This window comes from Dryobates pubescens, chromosome 12 (genome assembly GCF_014839835.1).
Source record: "Dryobates pubescens isolate bDryPub1 chromosome 12, bDryPub1.pri, whole genome shotgun sequence".
NCBI classification, from domain to species: Eukaryota; Metazoa; Chordata; class Aves; order Piciformes; family Picidae; genus Dryobates; species Dryobates pubescens.
This window is the reverse complement of record NC_071623.1, coordinates 3,044,275-3,054,205: the sequence shown is the minus strand read 5'-3', so window position 1 is coordinate 3,054,205 and position 9,931 is coordinate 3,044,275.

Below are 9,931 nucleotides of genomic sequence, written 5' to 3'. Positions count from 1 at the left end.
TCGGTGCCTGCAGTGTAGTCTGCAGTGCTGGGTTAAGCCTCAGCTGTCCACAGTGAAGTATCAGCTTTACAATTTCTTTCATCCTAAAACTACCACACCTCTAACAGCAATTAAAAAAAAAAAAAAGAAAGAAGGAAAAAAAAGGGGAAAAAAGTACAGCATCTTCTTTTTATGCATTGGAGAAGCAGGGGTACTGGTGGAGAGTAGGCTGAACATGAGCCAGCAGGGTGCCCAAGAAGGCCAATGGCATCCTGGCCTGGATCAGGAATAGTGTGGCCAGCAGGAGCAGGGAGGTCATTCTGGCCCTGTGCTCAGCACTGGTTAGGCCACACCTTGAGTCCTGTGTCCAGTTCTGGGCCCCTCAGTTTAGGAAAGATGTTGAGTTGCTGGAAGGTGTCCAGAGAAGGGCAACAAAGCTGGGCAGGGGTCTGGAGCACAGCCCTGGGAGGAGAGGCTGAGGGAGCTGGGGTTGCTTAGCCTGGAGAAGAGGAGGCTCAGGGGAGACCTTCTTGCTCTCTACAACTCCCTGAAGAGAGGTTGTAGCCAGGTGGGGGTTGGTCTCTTCTCCCAGGCAACCAGCACCAGAACAAGAGGACACAGTCTCAAGCTGTGCCAGGGGAGGTTTAGGCTGGATGTGTCTCTTTCTTCCCAGAAAGAGAGATTGGAGTGTGCTGCCCAGGGAGGTGGGGGAGTCCCCGTCCCTGGAGGTGTTCAAAGGGGGATTGGATGTGACACTTGGTGCCATGGTCTTGTAGTCATGAGGTGTTGGGTGACAGGCTGGACTTGATGATCTCTGAGGTCTTTTCCAACCTCATTGATTCCAGCACCAGAACAAGAGGACACAGTCTCAAGCTGCACCAGGGGAGGTTTAGGCTGGAGGTTAGGAAGAAGTTCTTCCCAGCAAGAGAGATTGGCCACTGGAATGTGCTGCCCAGGGAGGTGGTGGAGTCAGCATCCCTGGAGGTGTTTAAGAGGAGCCTGGATGAGGCACTTGGTGCCATGGTTTAGTTGATTAGATGGTGCTGGGTGATAGGTTGGACTCGATGATCTCGAAGGTCTTTTCCAGCCTGGTTAGTTCTGTATTCTGCATTCAGCTCCCTTCCTGGTCAATCTAGGCCTGTAAACCATTCTTCTATACTATTTCTTTTCAGGGCTTCAGAAGCATGTGGCCTTCAGAACTTCAGGAGAGAGGACCAACAGTTCCCACTGCTTAGCGTCTGCATACATATGTTGAGGCAGCTGCTTTGGTGCCTGCCAGTCGTGGTGCAGTTTTTCATTTCTAGATAAGACATCAGGCCTGCATTTGCCTCAGGTGCTCTGTGACAGATGTTCTACTCTAGCACAGATGTTTGGAAAGAAAGAAGAGTCACAGTTACTTCTCCTACAGCTGCCGTCTTGAAATGCCTCTTCTCACCTGTCAGTATCGCCTCCAACCCCGGCACCATCTGTGCCTCTTCACAGCTGCAGTTTGGTAGCTTTCCAAAGTTGTGCCAATATTCCTGATGTGGTGCTCCCAATACCAGCAGAGAGGCATACTTCAGGTACCATTGGGTATTCAGAGACATGCATATCACAGTGTCACAGTATCACTAAGGCTGGAAGAGACCCCAAGGATCATCAAGTCCAACCTGTCACCACAGACCTCACGACTAGACCATGGCACCAAGTGCCACATCCAATCCCCTCTTGAACACCTCCAGGGATGGTGACTCCACCACCTCCCTGGGCAGCACATCCCAATGACGAACGACTCACTCAGTGAAGAACTTTCTCCTCACCTCCAGTCTAAACCTCCCCTGGTGCAGCTTGAGACTGTGTCCCCTTGTTCTGATGCTGGTTGCCTGGGAGAAGAGACCAACCCCTTCCTGACTACAACCACCTTTCAGGTAGTTGTAGAGGGCAATGAGGTCATCCCTGATCCTTCTCTTCTCCAGGCTAAGCAACCCCAGCTCCCTCAGCCTCTCCTCACAGGGCTGTGCTCAAGGCCTCTCCCCAGCCTTGTTGCCCTTCTCTGGACACCTTCAAGTGTCTCAATGTCCTTCTTAAACTGAGGGGCCCAGAACTGGACACAGGACTCAAGGTGTGGCCTAACCAGTGCAGAGTCCAGGGGCACAATGACCTCCCTGCTCCTGCTGGCCACACTATTCCTAATGCAGGCCAGGATGCCATTGGCCTTCTTGGCCACCTGGGCACACTGCTGGCTCATGTTTAGGCAGCTGTCAATCAGCACCCCCAGGTCCCTCTCTGTTTGGCAGCTCTCCAGCCACTCTGACCCCAGCCTGTAGCTCTGCATGGGGTTGCTGTGGCCAAAGTGCAGCACCTGGCACTTGGACTTGTTAAATGCCATCCTGATGGCCCTTTCCCCTAGAACATACCCCAGGCAAGCTCTTCCTGTAGTACAGTGATGACAAGGAAGAGAGGCAGGATGGACAAGAATGAGTCTGATAAGAGAATGTTCTTTGGCAGCATCAGACAGTGACACATTGCTGTTTTCAGCAGCATCAGCCCAGGCAGTCCATGTGTGGCCTGAATGTCTAGGTGAGATGTCTGCTAAATAAAGAGGGTGGGGACACTGTTTATATCCACCCCCTTTTCTGTATTAATCAAACCTCCCTGTGGAAGACTTGGGATTCAAGAGCAACTCCTCCAGCACTCAATCTTTAATTTCCACTGCAGGGTTTAAAGGCTTCTGCAAGTCACTCTCTGTCCAGACATGTTTCCTTCCTGTCAGTGCTTTGTAATGCTCAGTTCTTCTTTTGCAGTGGCCAGCTTTTGGCTAAGCTCCTCGGGTTTTTTAAATGTCTACAAGAAAATAGCACCTCTAGAAATGGTCAGCTCAGCAAAAGAGTTTTGGAGGTTTTTCTGGCCGAGTTTGGGGCTTGAGATACGGGCACTTCCCCTGCAGTAGGAACCACATCCTCATTCTGCCACTCACTCACCCTGGGACTGGCTGCTGGAATCGCACTGGAGCCAGCTGAAACTGAAGTTTTGGCTACGACAGTGGCCAACGTGCCTGCAGCAAACAGGCTTTGCCGTTGCGCTCCCATTGCACCCCCGCCGGCTGGACGGCCCTTCGGGCAGCCCGGTGCCTACAGCTGTTCTCGGAGGCACAGCTCCCTCAGGTGGTACGCTGAACAGCTGTAAAGCCTCCAGGAAAGTAGAAATGGAGTAAAACAGTGGTGGCCCTGTAAACCAACGCCTACAAGGACTCTTTTCTCAGACAAGAGGAGAAATCAGGACCATCTGTCTCCCCAGGAGGAATATGAACAGGAGCGTTAGCGCAGCATTCCAGTCCTACAGACCGCACTTGCTCTACCGGGTTTGCCCTCTGCCCCGGTGCTCGGGGCAGGGAGAGTCAGCAAGGGACATGACATGCTATCAGTGTGGGATAAGAGTAAGAGCAGAGCATGGCAATCCCCAGCCCCCTTGCCTCTGGCACAGGGCAGTACATCTTAGTGAGCTTCTGCCCAGCAGAACCGTCTGGTGAACCTGCCAGCAATGAGAGGGGTCTCTGGGGCACCCAGCCACAAGAAGACAGGACCAAAGCAGGCTTTGGGAAGAGTTCATCCCAGAAGCACCTATTTTGTTGAAGAAAAGCTGGAAACCAAGGGAAGCCTTACATGGGAACTCACTGGCAAACAAGAGCCCCTTTATTTCATTCCCATTCGTCACGGGGAAGCTCACCTTGCCTTCAACAGAGAAAGAGGGGTTTGTCTGACTCCACCTGCCAGCAGCAGTCTCATGAGGCTTTTCAAAGGCTAGTTCTCCTGATGCACCAGCCTTACTGCCTGTCACCGTTTCACTGGGGTTCACACAGGAAGCAGTAAGCGTAGAAGTGCAGTTTGGGGATGAGTGCAGACAGTTTTGTTTCAGAGCTATTCCCCTCCAGCTGCCAGCAGTGCCTGTGGCACACACATCTCGACCGACTGGACAGATGGGCAGAGTCCAACAGGATGGCATTTAACAAGGCCAAGTGCTGGGTGCTGCACTTTGGCCACAGCAACCCCATGCAGAGCTACAGGCTGGGGTCAGAGTGGCTGAGAGCTGCCAAACAGAGAGGGACCTGGGGGTGCTGATTGACACCCATCTAAACATGAGCCAGCAGTGTGCCCAGGTGGCCAAGAGGGCCAATGGCATCCTGGCCTGTATTAGGAACAGTGTGGCCAGCAGGAGCCGGGAGGTCATTGTGCCCCTGGACTCTGCATTGGTTAGGCCACACCTTGAGTCCTGTGTCCAATTCTGGGCCCCTCAGTTCAAGAAGGACATTGAGACACTTGAAGGTGTCCAGAGAAGGGCAACAAGGCTGGGGAGAGGCCTTGAGCACAGCCCTGTGAGGAGAGGCTGAGGGAGCTGGGGTTGCTTAGCCTGGAGAAGAGGAGGATCACGGGTGACCTCATTGCCCTCTACAACTACCTGAAAGGTGGTTGTGGCCAGGAAGGGGTTGGTCTCTTCTCCCAGGCAACCAGCACCAGAACAAGGGGACACAGTCTCAAGCTGTGCCAGGGGAGGTTTAGACTGGAGGTGAGGAGAAAGTTCTTCACTGAGCGAGTTGTTCGTCATTGGGATGTGCTGCCCAGGGAGGTGGTGGAGTCACCGTCCCTGGAGGTGTTCAAGAGGGGATTGGACGTGGCACTTGGTGCCATGGTCTAGTCATGAGGTCTGTGCAGACAGGTTGGACTTGCTGATCCTTGGGGTCTCTTCCAGCCTTAGTTATACTGTGATACTGTGATACTGTGATCTCTACTTGCACTCTCCTGCCTTTGCAGCGTGTTCACTCCCCTGCCCCATACCACCCAGAAGGGCTGGAAATGCCAAGTGGCTGTTTGTGTGAGGGGCCAGGCAGTGCCCCCAAGTGCTCGCCTGCTTGTTTCATGTAGGCAGAGAAAGCGCATGGGAAATGCAACCGATGAGCACCCCTGTGCAGAAAGCATCTCTGTTCTGGGGTTATCTCTTCCTGTTATCTCTAAAACCACATTTCAGAGGCACCAAAGGTAGAATCTGCCTAACAATATGAGCCAAAACAAAAGCATGTAGGGCACTGACACTGCATTGAGGTTGGTGCTGCTGAGAGCCAGGTGGGCAGAACTGAACATTGCTTTAGTCACTTGTCTGCCCTGGCCTAGCCTTTGGCCTCTCCTTCCCTCTGTGTGAGCTTCAACAAAACCTGCGGCTTATACCAGCAATGCCCATGCCAAGGGTGAGGGAACAGGGCCTGCCAGCACCATGGGCTCTGGGTGGATGGGCCTCACCACATGCCCAGCAAGACTTGGAGATGAAGAGTCAGCGTCAGATGTGCAGCTTTCATGGCAGGGGATGGCAAAGTGATGTACCCTGCTTGGTGCTTTTGGAGTCAGGCATCATTTCCAACAGCAGTGGCAAAGGCTGACAACAGCAAAGTGACCTGGACCAGGCATGCCCAGGAGGAACTATGCTCCAGTGGCTCAGGCACACCTTGAAAGTCCCCTCACTCTCGGCAGGCACACTGCCCTTAGGTGGCTGTGCAGCGAGGTGGAGTGCTGAGGTGTCATTCAAAGAGGAAAATGAAGCACCCAGAGTGGGAGTTTTGTAGGAAAGAGAAGCTAGAATAAAAAGCAACACTTGCAACAGTGCTGTCTGGGGAAGTATCACAGGAGGTGAGGACAAGGCAGCTGGTCCTGGGATTAAAAATAGAGGTGGAAGCAGGAGGCCCCTGCTCAAAGGGCAAACGGGAGTTCAGACTAGAGCTGTGCATGGAAAGAGAAGTCCAACTGTGAGCATGAGAAAGTTACATGACTCAAAACCCTCCTGGTCACCTAGTTCATCCTCTCAAGCAGCCATTTCTGTGCCTGCCTGTCCCTCTCCACCTGTTGTATTGTTCATCATGCTACATGTACAGAGCCTGGCTTATTCCCTGGGCCACTTCACAGGGTCTCTGCTCTCCTCCTCTGCCCAAATCACACTGGGCTGGCAGATGCCCATACTGATGTGAGGATCCTCATTTGCCTCCTTCACTCTCCCCCGAGCTTCACTTTGCACCTTTCTAGTTCCAGCAGAAGGTCAAGGAGAGCAGCAGCCATGTTGTGCTGCTCTGCTGTGGGCTTTGGGAAAGCTCCTTCACCCAGCTATGTTCTGTTCCTGTGGAGAAAGCATCTTCCTCCTCGCCAAGGAGGAGAAATTCTACTGAGGGGGCTGAAGGTCTGCGTCCTCACTGGTCAAGGATATTTGCTTCAGCCACAAAGGGTGAGAAGTTTTAGAATAGAATAGAATAGAGCAGACCAGGTTGGAAAAGACCTTTGAGATCATCAAGTCCAACCTATCACCCAGCACCATCTCATCAACTAAACCATTTTTTGCTCAGTTTCTTACTTTCACTGCCCTCTTCCAGTCCATAGAGGAGCTGGCAGGCAGGATGTCGATTCCTTTCTGGTCTTTCAGGACAGACATCTCAAGGGTGGCTTGGTGCTTGCAGCCTACCTATGGAACATCAACCCTAGCTGCACCAGGGCAGCAATGTCACCCTCTGCCTGCAGAGCTTCAGTTCTTCCCCCTGTCAAGTGTAGAGCAGAGGGGAATTTCAGTTTTGGGTGAGCATCTGAGTCCCTGTGGGCAGCTGATCTAGCAACCCTCTGCAAGGGTAAAAAGGGTAAAGCTGCACCCCTGAGGGATGGAAGTGTTCCCACAGCCTCTACTGATCCATGGCTCAAGGCAGCAGCAAGGCTGCAAGGATGAAAAAAAGTCCTTTTGTGAACTCCCACCTGCAGGGAAGGAAGGAGCACTTTGCTGGGGGGGAGGATGAGAAGGCTGGATTTAGAATCCCTCCTCTGAGATGAGGGTGAGAGAGAAGGCCAGGAGGCCAGTTTGTGGTTACTGAGCCTCTTACTGTGTTCTCCTTCAATTAACTCTTCCCTTTCTCCCCATGACATGAGATAGGATTGCTGTGCTGGGTTAACACAGCCTGCTCTCACACCCTCTCTCCCCCAGCACAGAAGTGAGGGCAAGTAACACACAAAAGCCATACAGGTAGAGATAAAGGGGTTTACTGGCAATTACCTAACACCATGCACAGTTACCTTGGCCTGTTTGCAGAAAGTGCAGCAGCAGAAGCCAGTGACCTACCTCCCCCCACCCCCCAGTCTGCAGTCAGCCCAGCGGAAAAGCAGCCAGTCCCAAAGCCAGAAATTGAAATCAGCCACCAGAACAGGAAGCCTCTCGGGTCACAACCTGAACCTCGAGCCCCATCATACTTTGCTCCAGCCAACAGTTTCATTTTGGAGCTGCCATGACAGCAGCATGGTATGGAATACACATCAGCATGGAATGGAACACACATCAGCATGGTATGGAATACACATCAGCATGGTATGGAACACACATCAGCATGGTATGGAATACACATCAGCATGGTATGGAATACACATCAGCATGGTATGGAACACACATCAGCATGGTATGGAATACACATCAGCATGGTATGGAACACACATCAGCATGGTATGGAATACACATCAGCATGGAATGGAATACACATCAGCATGGTATGGAATACACATCAGCATGGTATGGAACACACATCAGCATGGAATGGAATACACATCAGCATGGTATGGAACACACATCAGCATGGTATGGAATACACATCAGCATGGAATGGAATACACATCAGCATGGTATGGAACACACATCAGCATGGAATGGAATACACATCAGCATGGTATGGAACACACATCAGCATGGTATGGAATACACATCAGCATGGTATGGAACACACATCAGCATGGTATGGAACACACATCAGCATGGTATGGAATACACATCAGCATGGAATGGAATACACATCAGCATGGTATGGAATACACATCAGCATGGTATGGAACACACATCAGCATGGAATGGAATACACATCAGCATGGTATGGAACACACATCAGCATGGTATGGAATACACATCAGCATGGTATGGAACACACATCAGCATGGTATGGAATACACATCAGCATGGTATGGAACACACATCAGCATGGTATGGAATACACATCAGCATGGAATGGAATACACATCAGCATGGTATGGAATACACATCAGCATGGTATGGAACACACATCAGCATGGTATGGAATACACATCAGCATGGTATGGAACACACATCAGCATGGAATGGAATACACATCAGCATGGTATGGAACACACATCAGCATGGAATGGAATACACATCAGCATGGTATGGAATACACATCAGCATGGTATGGAACACACATCAGCATGGAATGGAACACACATCAGCATGGTATGGAATACACATCAGCATGGTATGGAACACACATCAGCATGGAATGGAACACACATCAGCATGGTATGGAACACACATCAGCACGTTCAGCTCAGCCCATGACAGTTGCCCAGCAGCCTTATTTCACAAGCTCGACAGCTACTAGAAACTGGTCTTGTCCCAAAGGCTGGGGCCAGACCTCTTACACCATCACTCACAGCACATGAACAAGAGCCAGGGTGGCTCTCAGCCAGTTTGAGGATCAGAAGGTAACAGCCATGTTAGCCTGCTTGCTGCACGGCCAGCCCCTGCAAGGAGCACTGGTGGAGCATCTTGCCCACCTTGTTAAACTCTGCTCCTACCTGGTGCCACAGCACATCCCATGGAGTACTACAGTTTGAAGGACAAACCCAGTGTTCTTTAAGCCTCTTGCAATGCTTCATCATGGCTGAGGTGATGATGCCCTGTCAGAAAGGAGAAGGGAGCTGATGTGCAGCACAATCCCAGCTGGGGTTTCTCTCCACATCAGAGCCTGAAGATTCGTTGCAGAATAAGGATGAAATTGGTGTCTCTTCCCCATAGCATTGTTTTGGCAGCCATCCCAAGGAAGGCATTTGAACCAGCCATGGTTTCCTACTTGACCTTTTACAGGCTCAGAGTTTTATTTTAGCAATTAATTATCGAGCTGTCTCCAGCACTGCCTGTGCCAGAGAAAGAAAGCCTCCCTCTGGGCTGGCTAATACCTGGGTGAGATACAAGCAAGCCTTGTCTGCTTTAGTGGAAAGGCAAAGTTTGGGCAGTGTGTGCTGCTGATGCCACATGAATTAAAACTGGTATGGAACGTTTGTGTCTTCTGTACAACCAACATTTTGTGTGCCTACTCAGCTTGCACAGGTGGCAAGCACTGCAAGACCATGGCACAACTACAAATCTCTGATGCACCTTCCTCCCCTTCCTTCAGTGCTGGCTTTGCAGCACATCACCAAGCAAAACTGACCCCTGATAATGCCTGGACAGCATAAACTGTGTCTGTCCCGTCAGGGAGGACCAGGTAGCATCCTTACAGACCAGGGCACATTCCAATGGCCAATCTCTCTTGCTGGGAAGTACTTCTTCCTAACATCCAGCCTAAACTTCCCCTGGTGCAGCTTGAGACTGTGGCCTCTTGTTCTGGTGCTGGCTGCCTGGGGAGAAGAGACCAATCCCCACCTGGCTGCAACCTCCCTTCAGGGAGTTGTAGAGAGCAAGAAGGTCTCCCCTGAGCCTCCTCTTGTCCAGGCTAAGCAATCCCTGTTCCCTCAGCCTCTCCTCATATGGCATGCCTGTAATTAAGGCATACAATATATTAAAATAATGAAACACTATTCTAACACATCCAACCAAATTCTGCCAAGTTTCTCCCTTCAGTTACCAGATGTTTACATTCTTTTCTCAGTCAGAGGCCAAACAGAACCTTCCAAAGCTATCCAAAACCAACCCTTCTCCTACACTGAACCTCTTAGCACTTGAGAGAGAAACTGAAAACAGTCTAGTGAGCCAAAGGAGACCTCAATGAGTTAGCAGAGGCTGAGAGTGCTTCCCTCAGCCCATGGCTACAGGAGTCAGGAGGAGGGTAGTATAAAAACGTGCACCTCCACACTTCACTCATGCCCACTGCTGTGGCCTTTAGCCTGCCTTGTACTTAGGG